The following is a 22567-nucleotide window of genomic DNA, read 5'->3' as shown; positions in this document are numbered from 1 at the left end:
TTTCCCTATATGGAGTAATAACAATGGAGTAAACTTACTCGAATCTCACAAATTTCCCTAAATTTTACTAAAAATTCTAAATTTCCCTGAGTTTTTCCTGATTTTTTGTCAACTATTTATTTTATCAGGTGAAACAGGTTTCATACAACTTTTGGAAAAAAACCGATTTCCCTAAGTTTTCCAGGCTTTTTCCCTATATGGAGTAATAACAATGGAGTAAACTTACTCGAACCTCACAAATTTCCCTAAATTTTACTAAAAATTCTAAATTTCCATGAGTTTTCCCTGATTTTTGTCGACTATTTCCCTGAGATATCCAGGTTTTCCCTGTTTTCCAGGTATGTAAAAAGATTCGAACTGTGAACACAGCCTGACCCCATGATAAACTTAAAAACGCTTTCGAAGCATCGCTGACTTATCAAGCTGTATTTGTCCACGATGTGTAAGTAATACTCGGGGGATGTTTGAATAAATTCATTCAGGTATGGTACTAGATATAGGCGATACATTTGACGACTTATATCGCTCGTGGAGCGAGTGTAGGAAGGTTTTTAGACTTTTAACGATTCATCCTAGCCAACCAACCCAACAGCACACGCGGCAGAAGCAGCGTTCCTTAAATCAACATTTACTCTCAAGGAGAAAAGTAAACACTGAATTGAATCATTTTTGGATTGGGTGCCCGAAAACCACCCGTCGGTCATTGTATATAAAAGAAAGAATATCGTTTCGAGTACTGCAGCTTACTTAGATTTGTCAATTCAGTATTTTTTTCTTTTTTTAATATATTATACACAGACAGGCTTTTAGGTACACATTGATTCTGTCATATTTTAATGGATTAATATGATTTAGCTAATGGATTGATATGTATACATATATACACACTAGGCCTAATATTTTTGTAGCACCCTAGGAGCGAAAGCACTCGGCGTTGCTAGTCAGCCCGTCGGGGCATTTTTTATTACTTTTCACGCGGACATTATTCCATAAAGAAGGGGTCTTTAAATTTCTGGCCGCCATTTAAAAAGATGGCAACAAATCCAACCCGAAAGACCATTCAGCCCGTCTATAGGTTAAAGGAAACCAGTGTACTAAATATTTGCGAAATCGGTTGAAACGCGTGGACTTTGTTGCATAGAGAAGATTTTATACATTTCTGGGCGCCATTTATTAAGATGGCGGCGGATTGGAAAAATCTTTCTTGGTACGCGCCTACTACTTATGAGTAACGTTCCTGCAAATTTTCAGCCTTCTAGGACAAGTGGTTTGGGCTGGGCGTTGATTATCAGTCAGTCAGTCAGGACTTTGATTTATATAGATATAGATATATGACGGGTTTGGCTCTGAATTGAACTGAACTGAATCAGTAAAAAATCATAATAACAGCGCATGCTCAGGTAGAATTATTCCCAGGACCACCCTGTACGTTTTTGATCATCTCTTTAACACTCAGTGAGAGTGAGAGAAATTCGATCTCTTTTTGTGAGAAAGAAAATTCCTCTTTTTCTTCTTCACTCCTAACTCGGTATCCTTAGAATAAAGAGACATTAATCAAGCAATGTAGCCCCAAACGCCTCATCAAAAGACTGCCCCCATAGGGGGGATGGTGACCCCCATTTTAAACCCCCCTCCCCCCCCAGTTTTCCCCTTTTTCCTTTTGGGGATGAAAAAAGCAAAAAGATGATGCGGGAAAGCTCCTACGCTGTTAGGCGGGTCTTTATCTATACTCCTATAGCTCTAGATGCAAGAATCCTTCCCAGCTCGCGCTTTAAGTCTCGAGACGTACCGAGCTTGATCTTAAGACAAGGAAGGGTGAAGGGAAATTAGGCCTAAGTATCTTCTACGCATGCTCAAAATCTCGCTATGATGGATTTTACTAGAGTACGTCTTCTTCTTATGTGTGTTAAAAAAAAGGTCGCCTGGATCGATAACCCGGGGTCAATGAAGGGGATACGAAGCCCCCAACGACAAGAGCGTGCCTATAGTCGCGTCTTTAGGGAATTACAGTTACACTTTAAGAGGAAAACATCAGATACGCTGCGCGGATTTACGGGATTTAAAGTTGCTAAGCCTATTTTTGCACGCTTGAATACGCGTGGTTACCAAAACAAATCATTAAATTTCGGTACCTGATAATTTTACAAGAAAAATATAAAAATGCTAACCATATTGACGCCTAGCTGAGAGACTCCAAATCTAACATACAGTACAATAGGGTCAAAGTTCAGGGCTGGGTAAATCGACCCCCATTATAACAACAGCGTTTCTCTGATCTATACGAAAGACTTCTTTACCTTAAGGGCAAAGCTATATGCACATCAAGGAATATCCGTTCTTTTGGCGAGAGCGCGGTTGGTTTTTGGGCGTACTTTTTCGATACCCGTCTCTTCCCTAGTAGTTTTGGTTGGCGCGTCCGCCGTCTGTTATACTCGGCCGTTTTCCCCGGGAAAATCTTCGGTGATCATGAGATCCGAGCGACGGACGGACGGCTTCAGCCGGAGAAACGCGCTCCCGACTTAAGTTTTCTGTTAAGGCGAGAAAGGCCCTTCTCTCCGCGCTAGGAACCGTAATTATTACGTTTGTCGGCAAAGATGTGAAGATTCTATGGTACCTACCTATACCTGTAAGCTAGGGCCAAATTTTTACGGGAGAAACAAAAAAAAACCGGGGTGAAAAAAAATCTAGTGGCGGCAGACAGTCGGACAGACCTCCCCTTTAAAAAAAAACTTTACTACATCCATAAGAAACCCGTTGCTTATATACGGTTGCTAAAAATTTGGGCACCATTGCGAAGGTGCCATTTTAAAACATTGTTATGGCTTTTTTGGACACCCATAAACTTAGTAAATCAGGGTTAGTTTTATCAAAAAGTAAATTATACAGTCAAGGTTATATTCCTTCTCAGAGGTCGGGTTTAGATTTAACAAGCTAAGCCTAATCATCTCTAAACAATATGGCCGTGACCTTTACCTTTACGACACTTCCTCCATTACGTCATCATACGATGGCGCCGCGCGTGCACTGATCAATCAGTACCCCAGAAGAGGGTACGTGAGGCAAAATTGCTCAATACGTATCAATATTGCAGGTAAATACTAATAAAAATCAACGTGAATTTAAACGCCGCCGTCTTTTATGAAACGCGTGGTGCTGTCCGAAGAAAGGCAAACTATGAGAGTGGGTCTTTCGTTCCCTTTTTCAACATAGATATAATACATACATAAATGCAACATTAGGCCTATAACGTCATTACCACAAAGTAGGGGAACGATTGGCTGAAGGAGAGAACGTAATGAGTTCTGAAAAAGCGGGAGAGAGAGAAAGAGAGAGAGAGAGACGTATTATATATTTTTACTGTCGTTTTTATCAAAAGCTATTTGTAATGAACGATAATCAACGGTAATTTGCTCGAGACGGCGTCGGCCGACTAGAGCTTCTCTCTCTACTCTCTAGACATATCCATGCAGCAGGTAAACGCTTCGAACCAAGTTTCCAGAGAAGAGATATCTCTCTCCGGGTCTGTCTATGTATGGGTGACTTTTTCCACGCACCAATCCCCCAGGCTTCTCCATTTCCCGGTCGCGCTAAGTACTTAAATTGGCGCGAGAGGGGATCGACATCAAGGTGACTTGAGAAAAGGGGTTGTCAGCGAGAACCCATACACGACCCGAGAACTTAAAGCGTATACCGCGCGCATATCATGTTTCCATGAGCTCATACCATTTTTTTTTGTTGGCGCAATTGGCTGTGACGAGGGAATCTATGGCTACGTTCTCAGAGCTTCTATGTGTTCTTGTTGTCAACTTAAGTTTATAAGATATGTTCCTTCCATAAGTATGGCACTTCCTATACTTTGTAATGCTACTGAGAGACTTACAGATCGAGCTATAGTTCGAGAACGACAAGCGGGAATTGCATGACTACACTCGGTGGTTAATTTTGCAGGACTTCCATCTAGGTCCTATTTAGTCTGTACTAAGCCTTTGACAGCGCCTCAGCACCAGGCATCGCTTTACCTCGAATCTATGACATACCTCATTCACTTCATGACAAGCTCCAGTTTGTAACCAGTGACAAACTTATATGGAGCGTATCTTATGAACTTATGTTGTCAGTCAGTCAGTGATAATTTGACTATTCCTGAATAGTTTAGAGCTACCAACCTTTACTAATCTAATTTCACGAGAATTTCTTTCACATTTCTAAACTAAACAAAACCGTCCGTACCGGAACTGAATACCAATAAATAGGACAGAATGAATGAATATAAAACGGCAAAAAAGATTTTATTTGAAAAATCCACGTAAGGATTTTCAAAGAAGATGATTTAAAGAAATGAATGTTATATAGGCATAGGTATACATCTCGGGCGACCAACCGCCGCCAACAAAAAATGCCCAAATACTTTACAAGGCATACATATATAGATAAAGCTTTATTATATAAATTTTTTTATTCCCGCCTAATATAAAATTCGCGCGGGCTTTTTGTTACGCTATTGTCTAGCACACTTTTCTAGCCGTCAAAAATCATCTTCCTATTCTATGTTGGTTTTCGCATCCTTATTAAGGGGTATAACACTTTCCAAATACTCCTAACCTCTAATATTGGTTTCAATGGAAAAGATTGGGATGGAATTGTCCCACCCCACTTATTTTCTCTCAGGCTGTTAGCCATCGGTCAAAAAAAGAAAAAAAAATACCTTTCTTTGGATTAATAATAAAAAAAACTGTATTTGGAAAAGCTGTACACAAAAAGACTGAGCTATTGTATTTTTGGGTTGATTTTATGAAAAGGTCTATGGAAAAAAATACTTGTTTATATAGACTTGTACGTCAAATTGAAGAACAGTCTAATTTGGAGTGATTTATTACGTTTAGTTTAAGCCATATACATAGAGTGTACCTTTGACAGTTCAGTTGTTATATACTAAAGTCACGTGATTTTTTTGTGTATTGTCATTCGTGATGCTATTGATAAAGGGATTATGTAATAAAAGTTTTATAGACTGATTTATTTTTCTGATTGATTCTGTTTATACGTTATTTCAATTTCAGGAATTTCAGTATTAGGAGGTATTACCGCGTGAAATGTCAAGTTTTGCCCATGGTTACTTTGAATTTAATTTATAAGTTTTAATTGGGAATTATGATTAGTTTCAGATGGGATCAGAATTCATGGGATTTTATGAAAAATAAATAATTCAAGTTATGCGAAAATATTTGAAATTCTGCCGAAGTTCAATCATGAAACTTGGAGCGATTACCGTATGAAATATCTATTTTTTCGTGGATACTTTACATTTAACGTATGAATTTTTAATCAATAGTTATGACCTACAGTTTAAGGTTTAATTAGATTAGAAATAAATGGAATGGAATCTCACGAAGAAAAGAAACTAATGAAAAATATTTTATTTCCATGAATCTTTGACCTTATTCGTTTACTGATGCGGTCATGATACTCCGGAGTTATTAGTCCACTAACTATTTACACGTATCTTGGAGATTGACCAACCAAAGTAGTCTTGATTAATCTTAAGTTGATTACAGACGGAATTAAAAATCTCGGATGGTAACTAAAAGCATCAGTGAGAACAATACGAAACGGTAGTAGTAGGGGGTTTAGGCTCTATGGTTGAATTTATCATCTTCTTATACGAATTTGGGAGAGGGGGGAGATTAAAATTTTCACCATGGTATAAAAACACTAGAACTTGGTTCGACCGAGACTTGGAAATAAGTTGGAGAAAAAGAAACGCGTGCAGGTGGGGTAAGCCAGCTTCCGCCGAGTCTGGGACTCAGGGAGAAGATAAAACTTTTGAATCTCTCTCTCTCTCTCCGTGAAAATGACCGCAAAGTATCCCCGGGCCAAAGATATACTCGCCCGAATGGCGCCAATTTTTATACAGAGGGGTCTGCTTATTTTTTTTTCTATATAGACTGGGGTATATCCTACAGAGCGCCGCCAGCGGCAGAAAGTAAAAGCTTTCATTTAAACGTTATACTCAGAAATAAATCAACGTAAAATTACCTTTGCTTCTGCGAGGGTTTGATTAGATATTTTAAGTTTTGGTACAGAGAGAGTTCACAATATTTCGGGGTTGTTTATTAATAAATATATTTGTTTCAAAATAACCTTTGACCTTCTTAACAGTCAAGCCAGAAAATCTTAACTAATTTTTTAAAAATAATTTCACTTCAATTTTTGATTCAATTAAAGATATTTTAAATCGATATCAAAAATTCCAATTGATGTCAAAGGTCATCATCCCATGCCATAAATATAGACATATTTCTTCGCATCACCTCGAAGTAATTGTTTTACATAATAATAAAAATAAACGATAATTTTTGATTTTAAAATAAAAACAATTGCTAAAAACGTTGCTGACATTAGAAAATTGCACTTGTTGGATGGAACCACTCTTGGCTTCTAACAACTTCGGGTTTAATTTACTCCTGGTTATACCAGCCACCAAAAAAATATGGTTATGAATGAGGGGGCATATAAAAATGAATAGAGAAAATGTGTGAGTGTAGGGGATGAATCTCTATTGAAAGAGGCGATGCGGTCTTCCAGTGCAATACAGTAAGAAGAAAGAGGGAATCATTTTAAAGAAAGAACTTCCTTAAAATAATTTATTAGTGTCATTGTGCCTTGATTTTCATCTTTCTATATACTATATACACTTTCTAAAAAGGAATTAAGTATATTTCGGAGATGATAAAAAGCTTTTGCTCGCTTGCCAACACAAAAAAGGGCTTAAAAAATATTGGGATTAATATTTTTGATTTTGAAGCTAAACTTGTTTACTTATATTATTATTAATGTCGGGTTTTTTTTAAATAAAAAAATCTATATGTGTACATTAGAATGTATTTCTTTAAAATTAATGAAAATGTTTGGGTTGAGAACTTGTCATATTTAATATTGGTACAATCACTAACTGGTTCATTCCAGGACAGTATAGGGATCCTCTATTCTGTTACATTTGTATTTGAAAATTTTTCTAGTGTTAAATAGCGTAGGGTCGATCAAGCCAAATACGATTGGACACTAGGCTATTCACTAAGTTTAACTCGGTCTGCGTTAGTACCAAATATAAATAAATTTAGCAGAAATTGAGGCAAGTGTCCAGTGCTGTTAGTGTCGCTTTCTCACTATAGTTTCTTTGCGGTTTAAGCTTTAACCTAATCAAAATGCAAGGGAAAACACGCCTTTGTAAGTCCCTAAAGGTTATAAGCAACAATAATCAAATGGAGTCATGATCTTATGGCATTAAAGATTAACTAGCCCTGAGTCATTCTCAGTGCAAGCAGAGTTGCATCGTAACATCCCATCAGTTAAATACGAATTCTAGTTAATAAAGCAAAGTATAGCTGGGCATGTAGTGTCGCGAGTAACCGTGAGCCTCTATTGTTTACCATTCCCGAGTGAATCGCGTTTTTGGTCGGCGGCGCTAACTAGAGTGGGTGGTTCCCCCGGATTCTCTCAATTGTTTCCTTAATCACGCGGGCCACGCGGGGCCCAGGGAGCCCCGTAACCACCCTAAATGGTCACCTAGAACGCCCGCAACGTCGTTCGCTCCTTTATTGAATAAACATATAGCTCCGACAAAATGGTTCGAAGCGCTCCTCACCCCCTATATTCCTATTGTGAGAAATATGTTTAGCCCTGCACCGATTTGAGAGATGGTCTCCCTCTCTTGAGCTCCTTCGCCATCCAGAAACACTTTACCGATGCTGGAGAGCAAAAACATAATTGATAAGCTGAATAATGCGAAAATTTCGTGAGACACAGTTATGATTTACTAGACCCTACAACGTACATAGCACGCGCCTCTTTTTCGCGCCAAAAACCTATGCTGATTGTATGGTTAGAGGCATAGCGCGCATGCACGATAGTGCCCATCGCAACCTTCCCTTTTGTGTTTCTCCGTACCAGTGTTCTTTTGTGCTCATCAGCGATAGAGAAGGCAGAAAAATGGTGAACAAAAGGGCAACTCATGAATTAATGATAGTCTTATTATATTCCGGGAAAATTTCCGAAGCTTTTTGGGTAAAAAAAAAAATTAAAAACAAAAATATTCAAAATAATTATCCTACTTAACGCGAACATCATGCGGCTAAGTTATTCGAACTCGTAAAAGGTTTATATTTTGCAAAGTCTCTTACAGAGGCTTAAAAACTACTTAGTAATTGAAGACAATCATCGCGAGTGGTTTCATTTTCTGATGTTACTTGTCAGTCATTGCCTTAATCAAGCGAGAGGCCAACCAACTTCACCGCAACATCAGTTATAAAGAAGAAAAAAAAACTATATACGAATTAACTCTAGTGTATACGTAATATAAATCAGTGTTGTCCCTCTCACTTCGCTTTTAAAAAGGAAGTTATAATAAGTCAAACTTGCAGGGTGATATGGACATCAATATATGAAATCGGATATGGACTAGTTTGATTTAAACCTTGACACCCTATCGTTCCCGCCTTCGGTAGCGTTGTTTCGATTAAATTAATGACACGCGCGTGAACGTTATGTCAAATTGGTCCATGCTACTGCTAGAGAATGAAGGCACGAGATTTCTTTACAAAACGCGGTCGGTCGGCCGAGTCCTCAAATGAAAACTATTAAAAAATTCTGTTAGAGATATCTCGGCGCTTGTTAAGGCTTAGTTTAAGCGATCTTGGCAGTTATGACAGACTTCAATAAGTTCTACTAATCAGCTTCGTGACCAATATCCCGGATGTTGGCCGTGGCGGCAACAAGTTCAAATTTTTCACCAACATTTTTATTAGCAAGTTAAGATTTATTTTTTTCTTCAACGATAGCACCCTTAAGGAGAAAGAGAAGAGAGAAATACTTGACTCAAGTCATTCAAAATAAAAATATAAAAAAGGCCCGTTGCATGCAACGAATCTGAGAAGCGTATCGGGATTTGGTTAATTTGTATTTAGATGGATTTCTGTGCTCGTATAGACTTCGCTCTTTCTCTACCCACGCTATGTTAATTTATTTCTAAGCTAGGCCTAACTCAAAGATTTGAAAGTTTTCGTGGTTCAGGAGAAATCAGGTTTCTAAAAATAACGTCAGCTATGGAATGACACGCGCATCGCAACTTTATCCGTACAGTCGTCCCAAACAAACTAGCAGACGATTCTTCACCACATTAAAGAGGTTCAGATTCAGTCACGTGACCAAAGTTAAGACTTGGTTACGACACTGTATTATAACGTGTTGACATAATGTGATACCAAGTGTCACGGACAACCCTTAATTTTCCACGCACTGTGTCACTTGTATGATCATTTTCTGGTAATACCGATTGACAATTGACAAAGTACCACAACTTTCAACCACCACAGGGTCAAAATCTAATGAAACTAAATCAAAAACAAACAAACAAACTGGTTATCTTACCGGTAAAATTGACCACCAGGGTTCAATTAATGGTTGTGCATGGCTAAATAGGTCAAAAAATATACCATGCACCAAGTCCTATTTTGTTCATGATATCTCCGTGCCAGTAATGTCTCGCCGCGACTATAGCTAGCTAGGTCGCGTTATATTTAAGGTCCATTTAAAAACGTTGGAACGTCCGTTTTTGTTCGTTGAGTGCACAGTTAGTTCTACGAGCTACTGAAAAGCGGTTGCGGTTCGGGCCGAGCAATCTGGAAACTGGGAAAATTGGCAAGTACCTTTTTCCGATTCGGGTGGCGGGGACCAACAGCCACTCAGAGCTCGCCCGTCATCGCAATTAAGCCTGTTTTTAACATAATGCTAGATTATTATGACCGCCATGAGAGAAAAAGGCATTTGAAGCTAAAGAGGCAGAGAGAAAACGAAGAGCCAAATTAATGGGTTGACGAAAGTGGCGTATTATGCCAATGCCTTTTTTTTTATTCAGTCTCCCCTAATCATCAAACGACCCTGAATTAATTATATTTCACTTGAATATTGAAACGTTTTCTTGTCTAACGTTAAGTTTCTTAGTTTGACAATCAATATATTATTTATTCTTGGAAAGATTCGTTTAATTCTTGGATAGAAAAATGGAAATGTAATGGAGCGAGAAAATGATATATAAGGAGCGCCAGGGAATACTCAAGGACGAAAACATTTTGGGGAACTTTTAATTATTTCTTCCTTTTCTTTTTTATGTCGATTTATATGAATTGATTTAATTTAATCGCAACCACAAATTGATAGAAATCGAAATGAGACTGATCAAGCGTTTAGTTAAGACTGTTATATTGTATAATAATTTAGTTGCTACGAACAACTTCATTGATTTTATAGTTAAATTTGTTAATTTAGAATAAATTTATTTATTTCGGTTTTCAATATTTCTTAATTTTGAATAAATTAATTTATTTTTGTTTTCAATAATTGTTAATTTCGAATAAATTCGTTCATTATGTTACATTTTCATTAATTGTAACTGTGAAAATATAAGAACGAATTAAAATTAAACAGTTGGGGCTACTAATAAATAAATAAATAAACTAAACACGCTTTCCTCGTGTCTTCGATTCAGTCAAAAAAAATCCCAGTACTTTCGCTGATCTTTTCGTGCCAAAATTCAAATTTCCATGACTTACTTAATAGTATATCACCCATTACATATCCCCGGGTTTTCTTTAAACTTGAAATGCAACAAATTGTGACAAGTTCTTGTGTTCAATAAAGCGTGTAACTCGGAACAAAAACATATCAATTAAAAATTAAAACCATATTCTAAAGCCTAATTTAATTTGTATCGGAGATTAAAATTCTCACACTTCATGCAGTAATGCATCGCGAGCAGGGGAAATCACTAGGTCAGTTCGTCGACCATAAATACGAAACCCATTGAAAAGGGGTGGGGGAGTACAAAAAATATGGCGGGAAAAGAACAAAAAAAAAAAAAGGCGCAATTAAATTTGTTCGTGAGCATTAGTGAACGGCACGCGTTAGTTTTCTCTCCCAATTCTGATTCTCTCTCTCTCTCTCTCTCTCTCTCTCTCTCTCTCTCTCTCAGAGAGAGCTTATACTCTCCTTTCTTTTGGGTGTGGTCAAGTCGTGACTGAAATTCTTCCACAATGATTTAAATTATTCACACAAGCATGAAGAGAAGAATCTATAGCAGACGCCGTCGGGTCTTACCAGCCAACTTTGGCAGAAATCTGAAAGTTACCCTGCACAGATTGAAAAAGGAATAGCTAGCTTCGCCTTTCTGAATTATAGATAAGCAAACGGTCACATATCGTAAACATAGCTACGTAAATGCATGCTGTCAACTGATTCATCATTTTCTGTTATTTAATAAGAAAAAAGAAAAGGTTTCAGATGGATCAGAATTGATTTTTAACAGAAATAAGGTTTTAATTAGATAGCCCAATCTATTAGTGGAATTTAGTCACTCACTGACTGATCTCTACACGTGTTTGAACCATTTAACCTACGATGTTGAACTTGAACACGTGCTGAAACTAGTTTTGAATAGAAAGCGATGTTCACTTAGAACACCGTCCATCTTGGAAAATCAGACGATAAAACTTTTGAATCAACTATAGATGCGTCAAAAGGCTCAGTCAGCAATTGGTCGGTGATCAATTTATGACATGGTGCACTTGAACTTGTCCAACTTCTGTTAATCTCACGACCCAACTAGTTTACTCAACTCAAGTTGACAAACGTGTATCTTCTGAAAGGTCCTTAAGTCTTCTTATCCTATTTCTTAGTATTAGCTTTGAAATAAACTAATTTTCCCATATTGGTAACGAAATATCAAAGCTGCACAGTGATTTTGCTAGTTTAATTTTTAAAAAAATATATATCACATGGTATAACACTAAGCTACACATGCACGACCTTAATGAAATTCGAGGTTAATGAGTTTCCTTTGAAAATAAATCAAAAATCAAAAACTTCGTGAATTCCTTAAGGGGGCTATCTAAATTTCTCCCTTAAAAACTGTTGATTGAAACGATCGAGGATATAAGAAGCGGTGTTTTTTGGTAACGGGATCATAGACAAGCCTATCTCCATCTAAAACATCAGAAAGGAGGAGGTGAACAAAACGTCACTCGGGCCCAAAACTTCGGAAGACGGTTTTCCGCTCACGATAAACGTCATTACCAGGAAAAAACATACCGTGGCTTCCCTGACACGCACTCTGTAGTCTTCGAGAGACTTGCTTTACCACGAAACTTCCCATTTAAAAAGACGGATTTTCCTATTGAGACAAGACGCTAAAAGAGTATCGAATATGTTTTGCGCAATTCTATGTTGATTAATAATTTTTATGTTTAAAAACGCTAATTTTAATTCTAACGTTTATAGTCGGTGCACGTAAGAAAACTTTTATTTATTTTAAATTAAAACTTTACTAAGTTATACGTGACCGTATTTTGTAACCATTTTCGAATTTAAATACTTGGCCTGAATAAATTAAATACTATTTGGAAGTACAGTACTTATTATAAAGTTTTCTTCTAAGTAAGGTAAAGATTTTATAATTAACAAAGACCCGGTACCTAATTTGTTGACTATTAATTAGCTCGCGAACACAATTAGTAACTTTAAATAGTATAAATATTATAAAAGTGAAAATGTGGCTTGGTTTAATTGAAAATGAAGTATAATTAAGTATATTATGGGCATTAAACTATACGATGTTTCAGCTACAATAATTTAATTATTTAAAAACTTTCTATTGTACAATATTAAAATCGCCTAAACGGAGCACATATTTATAATTCTAAGGATATTTTTGTTATTCCTAATGTTTATTGGACGGTGTATATCGCGTATTCTTTTTTTCGAAAACCCATTATAGAAAACAAAGGAAGATCATGCACGATCCGAAATCAATGTAAAACTGCAAAAAAAAGATTAATTATAATTATTATTGTTGTTATAAACGACTTAAAAAACAAAAAGGAATTGCGAAATGGGGTGGGGCTTTTGTTGATCGTAAATACGGGCTACATGACCAAGTCATTTGAAGGTAATGATCCCACGAATGGTTTTAAATCACAACAAACAAACACGTATTAAGCCACGAGAAAAATATCTATGAAAAGAATATTGGTGGTCAAAATTCTAGCAACGTTTTTGATAACGTTCGAGATTTAGAATGTTACGATACTATTTCTTGTTTGTTACTCAAAGGTTGTAAAATAATCCAATGGTGACATAATTTTTTAGTTAGGAAACATTTTATCTTGCAGAAGAAGAAACTTGGTAAAACCATTAATCCTAAATTTGCACGAACGCTCATATAGCTGATGGTACTACGCGTCATGGACCACGCACTAGTGCCCTACTGATCCAAACTCTTAAACCGCGTCACAAATAGTCACCACGCAAGGTCACGTCTAAAAAACCCTCAACAAATCCAACGCTATTGAACCACAAAATTCGTAAAAGTCGACCATAGCTCACCGTAGCGCCGATCCTAAAACAGTGTACGGAACTACTACAAAAGACAGAGAGAGAGAGAATTCCAGTTGCAGTTTTCCCTTCCCTTATGGTCAGTTGATGGACACACAAGTCAATAGATTTAGTGTTAGGGGAGAAATGGGTGTTTTGGTAACAATACCCTATATATTTTTTATATTCCATATCATTATTTAATCTTATCAAACAAACGTTAGATAGAGAGACCGGAGGGAGCTATAGTCGCCGGATTTCTCCTTCAGTGCAAACACACACTCCCCAACCCAAAACTGACACCCGAGGTTAGCTTTTGTTTAACCTTATACCTATATATAAGCCTTGGTGATGTTCCGTAAGCAAAATGCACTATAAGAATGAGTCGAAAGTATATTTGCTTTGCCCATACGTAGAAAGGCGTTGTGCACAGAAACCATGATAGCCTACTATGATCTCTGTCTCCAGTAACCCGATTCGACCAAGTAAAACAAACCACAGTAGGTCATTCCTCCATTCTGTTCCAGATTGGAGGAGAGACCTTTAAAACGATCATGGACAATATTGATACTATCGGCCATTCAGAAGACCTATACTTATGGAGAGCATTATTAGGTTAATATCTTATTTAGAAAAATAACGTGGAACAGATTCAATTTGGGTTGACTTTCAGTATAAATCACCTTACTTAACCTATCTAAATGAAATTCGCGTCATCTCGTAGAGGAGTTCAAACACGTCAAACGTATACCGGTACTCAAGGTTACTTTGCAACGATACTACCACCACGGTCATGGCGGGGGTACGTACGTCTTCCTACCATATATATGGCTACCAGTTGCCAACTGACATTGCATGACACCCTCCCGTATGTTGAGAGCGTTATAAGGGCGAGCAGCTGCGGGCGATTTCAAAAAAACTCTTAATACCAAGGAAATTTGACTGTTCAAAGGTACAGAAAATCTTCCATCCATGTAGAAATACAAACTCCCTGCAGAACACGCATCGGTGCCGTAGAAAGAAAATATATATATATACTGATATATTTCGAGGACTGTTTTATACAGTATAAAGTGTACAGGTTATGTTTTTCAAAAATCGGATAGGTGGAGATTCAGGGGAAACTATGGGGAGGGGGAATACGCTGAAGTTAGTAAGCGTAACATTACCTTGATACGAAGAGACATGCGAGAAAACTTAACTCTTACTTGGAAAACCGTGAATTGTTTTCAATTGTTTTTTTTTATCTCTCCATTCTTTATTTAATCGCCTCTAAGAATCTTGATAACACGGATTGTTTACCATAAAAGTTGATTTTTAACGTATAGCCAGCTTTGTTAAGATTTCTCATAAGAAGGGGTCTTTGAAGACGCGGTGACTAAATCGTTGGGTAACTAGGCAAGGTCACGCAGTGGTTTGGTCCCAGGATAATTGTAAGCGGACTTATAGAGTTGTTGGAGTTACTGTCAGGAGATTTCACGTCGTCCGGGTGATTTTTGAGAAGGTGAAGAATTGCTGGGGTGATTTTTGAGAACGTGTAGAATTGTTGGGGTGATTTTGAGAGGTAATAAATTTTTGGGGTGATTTTTGAGAGGTAATAAATTTTTTGGGGTGATTTTGAGAGGTAATAAATTTTTTGGTGGTGATTTTGAGCGGTAATAAATTTTTTGGGGGTGATATTGAGAAGGTAATTAATTTTTTGGGGTGATTTTGAGAAGGTAATAAAAAAATTTGGGTGATTTTGAGAAGGTATAAAATTTTTGGGGATGATTTTCTAGCGATAATAAAATTGTTGGGTATGATTTTCAGAGGCCCTGGACACGTTGGTGGTGTTTTGAGAAGTCCTAGACTTGTTAGAGTGATTTTGAGAGGTTCTCGAGTCGTTGGAGTAATTACTAATTATCCAAGACAATATGTAATTAGTTCTTTGCCCTTTGTAAAAAATATCAACGTAATTTACCGGCTCTTTGTAAACAATTAAAACCAGTTAGCCAGCCCTAAGAGACCACTGTTTTACGAGATTTTATACATGTATATACAAAAAACTACAATGCAAATGTGGCTGGCTGTGATAAAAAGAAACAGCAGCATAAAATCGAAAGTTACGTTAGTTACCTAAAGCTAGTCCCGAGGAAGGCTAGCTAGGTATATGGCGTGTAAAAGCTATTCCATTAACGCGCTGGTGTGTATAGACACGTACGCTTATTCAGATACGCTTGGCTGGCGACTTAAGAAACAGAATCACAGAAAGAAATCTAGCCAGAGAAAGTCACTAACTGGCCGAGAAAATAAAAAATTAAAAAAAAAATATATATATTACGTATCATAAAAGAGAAGCCGCTCCGGTGTGGCAATGTCTTGGAGGAAATAAGAAAAAAATCGCTTAAGGTCCGCTTAATTCCTCTTAACTATTTAGCTAAACTTTGGTGTTTATTTTGAAATTAGGCGATGTTTGTTTGAAATTGAGCTCAAGAATTACACCAAAAGGCAACAGGTACTGATGTTAGATTAGCAAGAAAGTGGACCTTTTAAGGTAAAAATATTTGGTTAACTTAATCACAATCTGACCAGTTTGAACGCATGTTATTCCCGATGCATGAAGCAAGGCTTAACTATCGTATTGTTACTAAAAACCTAAAACCAGTATAGACCTAACATCTTCTAAGATAAACGTATCACATCCGTTAAAATCTGAATCTAATCCCCAGAGCTAAGCCTATTTTTACTCTCCTAAAAAATATCATATATCAAAACCCCATCAGGATGAGTTCATCATCACACTTAATTTAATTTAAATTGAAATTCGGTTTATGTTTTTTATACTTGACAGATTGAAATAAAATAAGGGTGGCACGTCCACACTACAGCACGCTGCACGGACCACGACATGACATGACGTCATCCAAGATGAGTTGTTCGCGTGCGGCATTATCATTCTAGGTCCAAATTCCGTGGAAGCTACATGAACAGAAACCAACCAACATCAGTGCCATCCGAATAAACCCCTCAGGGGAAAACAACAGAAAAACCGGAATAGGAAACCCGACCACCAAAAAATTTACTTAACAACCAACGCATCTGCTTTTGGGAGCTGATAGCTGTTAGCTAGCTGCCTCCATGGCCTCATCACCATTTGTTAAGAAGAAATAAAAAATAACAGAACTTTTTCAAAAGTTTCACCGCGTTTGAAACAAAAGAACTCGGAAATAGAAATGTCTCTTTTTCCTTCAACCAACTTAAATTTCTTATTGACATGAACCTTTCGACGAAACCTACGTGGGTTTCTTTCTTGAAATGTTGTAACGTTCTAAGAACCTTTATAAGTTTAGCCCATTGCGTCCTGGTATTTTTTAAACTGGGCCAAGCCAGTCAAATGTATTAAAAAAAAAATTCAAAATGACTGACAGAACTTTTATATTAATATTAGCAGTTAATTAAGTGATGTAGTAATTCTAGTTTTATTGTATTTAAGATCGACATGGGAGTAATGTTGTTTATATTTTGTTAACTTATGGACTTCAGTTGATGCCAATTATAAATAAAATCAAAAAATAACAAATCAAATAACAAGAAAGAGGAAATAAATATACACAACTTCCTTTTAAACTTAGTTAATAAACCTAGCTGGACTTTTAAAAATCCACAAACCTCTTTATGTATCTCAACAAATGTTATAAAATCATTAAATTTTAAAAGACACTTTACCGGTTGTACTTAACGCTATTCTGTTAATTTTCTTTTTTGCTAATCTAAATTTTTGCATTTTTATTTTTGTTTAATTAATATTTGAATATTATTTTAACATAACTATAGGAAGAGAGGCGTGTCAGTTTAATGTTCTAGAATTTACGTTAGGAGAAACATTAAGGAAAAATAATAGTTTCGTTTAGAAAGAAAAAAAAAATCGAGATAAAAACACTCGGTTGATGAAGAAGTCGGTTTACCCAAGACTCTAGACCAGTAGCTGGCTTTTGAATTAAGGACTATGTTATTACAGGCTCGTTAGTCAGTCTAAACAGGCACGAGTAATTAAGTTTAAAAAGGGGTCCCCAATTAAAAAAACCCTCCTTCCCCCATACTGGATAAGATAGATGAAAAAAATTATAAAAATGGTTTTTGGATATAGACAGTCAAACCCCCTCTCTACCATGTCTATTTTTGACCCTACAGTCTGACATTATAGCTATTGGAAAACTTAGGAACCAAGGAGGTTGAATAACCCTGGAGAGGAAATATTAAAAAAAAATGATATGCGAAACTCCGTGGGCGTGGCTGCATTACTTGCAGAAGTGAAGCAAACATCACAGGGGTAGGGGAAGTCACCATCTTGGGTTAATTCTCTCGCGCCAAAATGCACCGTTAGAGGCAGTGCGAGTCGGGTAGTGTATAGTGTGAGCTTGGTCTCCCTCTGGCGTTGGTTTTTGACACGAAGGAAATAACCTAACCTAACCAACTGTGTGTGTTGGTTTCCCCTTGTTATTACTAGGTTTTCAATATAATTATCAACTGGAGTTGCGTAAAACCAAGAAGTGATATCTAGTTTATTAGGGAGAAGGTATATATTCGCCACATTTCCAACTTAACGTAGGTCCAGAGTTAATCCCCGCCTCTAAATTACAACCAGCATCTCATTGGTTCTTGAAAACTCACGTCAGCGCGACGCGAATGACGACTGAGGATAGACGAAATAGCAGGGCCTCCCATTACGTCCCCCCTTGTATTTTGAAAGGGGGACTGGCACTATATGGCGCGCGAATACTTAGGCATCTTATACCTTCTCTCTATAAACTAGATATCCCTTCTTGGTAAAACAAAGTGTTTTCAAGGTTTGTTTATACTAGAATTTAGGCCTAAACACGGGTTCAAACCTTGCTTAATTTGACACTGTCATACCCTAACACTGCTATCCATAACCTGTTTTTCGTTTAAAGTAAAGTCTAGAATGGCATTAGGTGGCCCCGGAGTCTAAAGAGCGAGGTTAGTGCGCTGTATGATCAACTCTATTGCAATTAGTTATTCAGACCTTAAGCTATACAAACGACGTTATATATTTCTCGAATTATTCCTAGAATGGGATCGCTCAATCACCTTGCCGATGGCGCAAAACGTAACGTAGATGAAATTTTTTTATTTATTAATATTGGACAGTCTCTCTTATCCTTTCCTTTAGCTACCGGCACACGTATATTACATTATATTAATTTTTAGATTAAATATTTTCATCTAAATGTATACGCCTACTTCATTTTTACGAGTTTTAATTTATTCTATCAGGGATAGATTTAATTTTAGAAGTGGGAATGGAGAACGGTTAGTATTTACTTCAGTCCGACTCATAGCCCAGTATAGAGCCCCTCCTTCCAACACGTAATAACGAAAAGTTTAAATTATCTTATTGGCTGACTTAAACTACGTTTTGATGACGTTGCTGATGGGGACGGCGAAAAATACGTAATTCCTTTTACCTCTGTCGCCATGACCCGCCTCTTCATTCATACGATGGCCGCCTCTTCATTCATACGATGGGACTTTGACGCGCGCCCAGATTACTTTGTTCACCATTCCTACTTCTAAAATTAAATCTATCCCTGGTTTCATATATTTTTAAACACTGAATTAACCAAACTCGCTTAAAAGTTTTAGGTTTTAAGAAAATAGTAAAGATTACCATCTACGTTTACTTAGTGGAATAACTCAACTTTTCAACGCTGAAATCGTGTTTTTAAATCATGCAAAAATATAAATATAAATGTAAAATCAACAGTAAAAATATTCCATATTGAAGCTAAGCCTTTTGAATTATTCATATACATACATAAACGCCGTCCCAAATGGTCAAAATAGTCTAAATGCACTATGGAAATTAAATTTAATATAAAAATCGAAGACTTAAATTGAGGGGTTACCTTTCAAAGTTCCACAATTTAAGTGTTTCTCCGGCGCATTTTTATTGTTTCGTGTTCCTTTGAGTAAGTCTTTGTTTACATTATTTCTTTTAATTTAATCCTTTTTAAGCCTTGGTCAAAGCTATTTTTCCTTAGAAAATCAATTAATGCGCTGTAAAGATTGTTTGCTCGTACTATAAAACGCTTTATAAAGTTGGTTGGTTATATGGTAGTGTACTTTAAACCCTGTTTAAGGTTCTTAAAACCACGATAACTCGAGAACAGCTTGTATAAAAACGTTAACGACATCGATAAATATTTACTTAAAAGTAAAACCCCCTTGATTGTTTATTTAAAACGGGCCTAACCAAAAATTCTTATAAGCAAATTTTTAAGGGTTGAAAACCGGAGGTAGGCTAGACCCGAGGGTCTTTGAATTTGAAAAAGGATGGACCATTTATTCCAAAATAGGTTTAAGACCAACGATACGCTTGAAAATTGATTATCTAAACCCCTTTTTCAAGCGTATAATTTTATGAGAAATAAAAAATTTATAAGTTTTCCAACCCCCCTTTGAAGATGAGCCAGCGCTATATGTATAACTCTAGATAATGGTTTTCTACGATGGTTTTGTTTATAATTTTTCATATTGTTTATTGAATAATATATAGCCCTATCTTTTTGCATAAATTTAAATATTGATTTTGAATTTTCACTATAGGTTTGAATGTCTATTTCCGATGTTGTGACCTACCCACGATGTTAGTAATTCTCCATAATCGGTCAATTTATTAAACTCATCTCATATTACAGTTAATTTTTAGTTTTTATCTAATTCTGACTGACCAGGCAAACCTACCGTACGTTTCAACTGATTTTAATTTAATTTCAATTTAATATGTACTGTTTTACTATGTTTTATAGACGGGGTATTTATATATGCCTCCAAATTAAAGATTATAACCTGCTTTTACTTGTAATTCATATTTTATCAAAACTCGAATATAATTTTTCCAGTTCAGTTCAATTTCCCTTTTAAGATGAACCTACCAGGAGTAAAATTCCTCTAAAAACATAAGTGAAATCCCACGCGTGCTAAATATGACCATAATATGGAAACCTGTCTCCAAATAAATGCATTTTTAAACTCGCATAAACACGAGTTTTAAATTTTATTTTATTTTCTCTGTATGGCAGTGTTATACATTATAGGTAAAGCCTAATGTAAGAGAGCGTTTTAGAGGAGGTCCAATATATGGGAGTAAAGTTTTGCAGCCGGTATTTCCCATGGTGGCCGATCACGCTATAATATTGTGAAGAAATACGAAGCTCATATCTACTATCTCCCAACCCAGCTTAAATTCAATCGTTTAACACGATAACTCATACGCTATTGTCGAGTTACTGAAACTAAAAGTGTATTAATCGAAGTGTTTCAATTTAGAAGGCTTAATTTTATTAAAATTTAACTAAAAATGGTCCATTTGTTTCTTAACGAGTTAACTTCCATAAATTTCAAGCGATTCAAGTGGAATTTTGTTCATAGTTGCATTGCATTCAATAGTAAAGATTGGCAAATTTTGGTTTAAATCCGACGCCATCTTGGAAAATGGCGGACAGAATAGTAGTCAAACAGACAATATTCTTTATCAAGCATTAACTGCCCTAATTTTCATCCGAATTAATTGAAATTTTGTGTATATGTTCATTATCTTCCTTAATAAACCTGTGTAAATTTTGGTTTAAATCCGACACAATCATGAAAAGTTATCATAGCATACATAAAGGTTTGGCAACCATTTTGTAAAATGGACAATGGTCATAAAAAGGTAACCTCGATATTATACACTTCCGTTAATGTATTTCTATACTAAACTTAAGAATTTTCCTCTTTTAATATTCGTGCCTATAACCTAACCATAAAAGTTAACTGCCACGCAGTTAGGCCAAGTTAACATACAATCAACCAGTGGCAGTGGTTAGATCGAACACGTTACGATAAAAAAAATATTGTATCAAATCTAGCGTTTTACTGGCAAAAAATATATCACCGGAATCCATATACGTATATAACCAAGGCTTAGCTTTAGGCATTTGATAGAGCAAATTTGAAATGGTTTGGTCATAACAAGTTGATAGCTAAAGTCACGCGACAATATCTTAACTTACAAACACTTGTTGCGATTGCGAGTCTATGATATTACGTTCATTTTCTTTCAGAGTTATAATACTGTTATGGATTACTAACAGATGCTACTTAGCTTACTCGATACGCAAATCGAGTATTTAGATTTTTCCCACGTTATGTTTGCCACGTTGTAAATAAAAAAGAAAAAAAAATGCAAAAATAAGTTGATCGCGTGTATTGCAACGGTTCAAATTGCTTAAATGAATAATTAGGCATAGCTGTATCATGGAAAAGCACCGAGCGAATTCGTTTTACATACGAATTTGTTACATATTGATTAATAATTGCATTAAAATATAAAATTACCAAAAGAAACAAAGTGAAATTACTACGTTAATATTAATATCATTGGAAAGCCGCAACTAAAGTTTTAGGGGCATTGTTTATCTTTAAACTATACGAAAAATTGGTTCAAGCTGCAACTAAAGTTTTGGGTGCATTGTTTTTCTAGAAACTATATACCCTTGAAGTATCTAAAAATTGGTTCCAATATTGACCTCCTTGATAAACACTCAATAAACACGAATTTTTTTATATAAAAACTTATGGGACGCACTTTTTATGAATACATGCATGCATACAAGAAAGTCTCAAATATCTCCCTTCCTCAGCGCGGGATTGAATAGACGTATATAGTATTCTTAGTAGCCATCTTAAGCCTACTTTACTTTACAAGAAAGAATAAGTTCAAGCGTCAAATAACAATTCAAAAGACCTATGAACATCCGTAAGATATGGATGAAGTGAAAAGAATTTTTTGGATAAAAATTCCTTTTAAGAATAAAAAAACCTACAGAGAAAAAATTCTGCAAGAAAAAAAGGTACCTAGCTGGCTCAGATCTGAGCGTATAATTTTTCTTACGCTAAGAGTATACCATAACCTAAAGGTTAAATGGTATAAAAAACTGTATGTATAAACTGCGTATCCCTGCCTTTGATTGCGGTGTAATTTCAAGTTGATAATATATAAACATTGGCGGTCATTCTCGTGAGAGCCACAGCACCTTCGCGCGATCGACAATCAATGGCGCGTCGATTTTGGCGCAAAAAAAAAAGTATAACGTTAGCACCC

The 22567-nt window shown here is 36.2% G+C and overlaps 2 long non-coding RNA genes across 3 annotated transcripts in view; one reads left to right on the top strand and one right to left on the bottom strand.

The window, feature by feature from the left end:
• LOC149651494 (uncharacterized) overlaps positions 1-21054 on the top strand; it is a 52481-nt gene extending 31427 nt beyond the window's left edge. Inside the window, exons 2-3 of the long non-coding RNA XR_016371243.1 lie at positions 15868-15955; positions 16253-21054. This is a non-coding gene — a long non-coding RNA (uncharacterized LOC149651494). The remainder of the gene's footprint in view (positions 1-15867; positions 15956-16252) is intronic.
• Positions 1-22567, bottom strand: part of LOC149651490 (uncharacterized) — a 140904-nt gene that overhangs the window by 23531 nt on the left and 94806 nt on the right. Inside the window, exon 1 of one of the 2 annotated variants that reach the window (XR_016371241.1) lies at positions 9427-9766. The exons of the other annotated variant lie outside the window; for it this stretch is intronic. This is a non-coding gene — a long non-coding RNA (uncharacterized LOC149651490). Of the gene's footprint in view, positions 1-9426; positions 9767-22567 lie in introns of those variants that run through there. 2 annotated transcript variants of the gene reach the window in all.

The sequence above is a fragment of the Phalangium opilio genome, unplaced genomic scaffold (assembly GCF_054372755.1).
Source record: "Phalangium opilio isolate 3A_F unplaced genomic scaffold, DU_Popi_V2 ptg000082l_1, whole genome shotgun sequence".
In the NCBI taxonomy this organism is placed as follows: Eukaryota; Metazoa; Arthropoda; class Arachnida; order Opiliones; family Phalangiidae; genus Phalangium; species Phalangium opilio.
The sequence above is the reverse complement of the archived record's forward strand: the minus strand, read 5'-3'. Positions and strand labels throughout refer to the sequence as shown.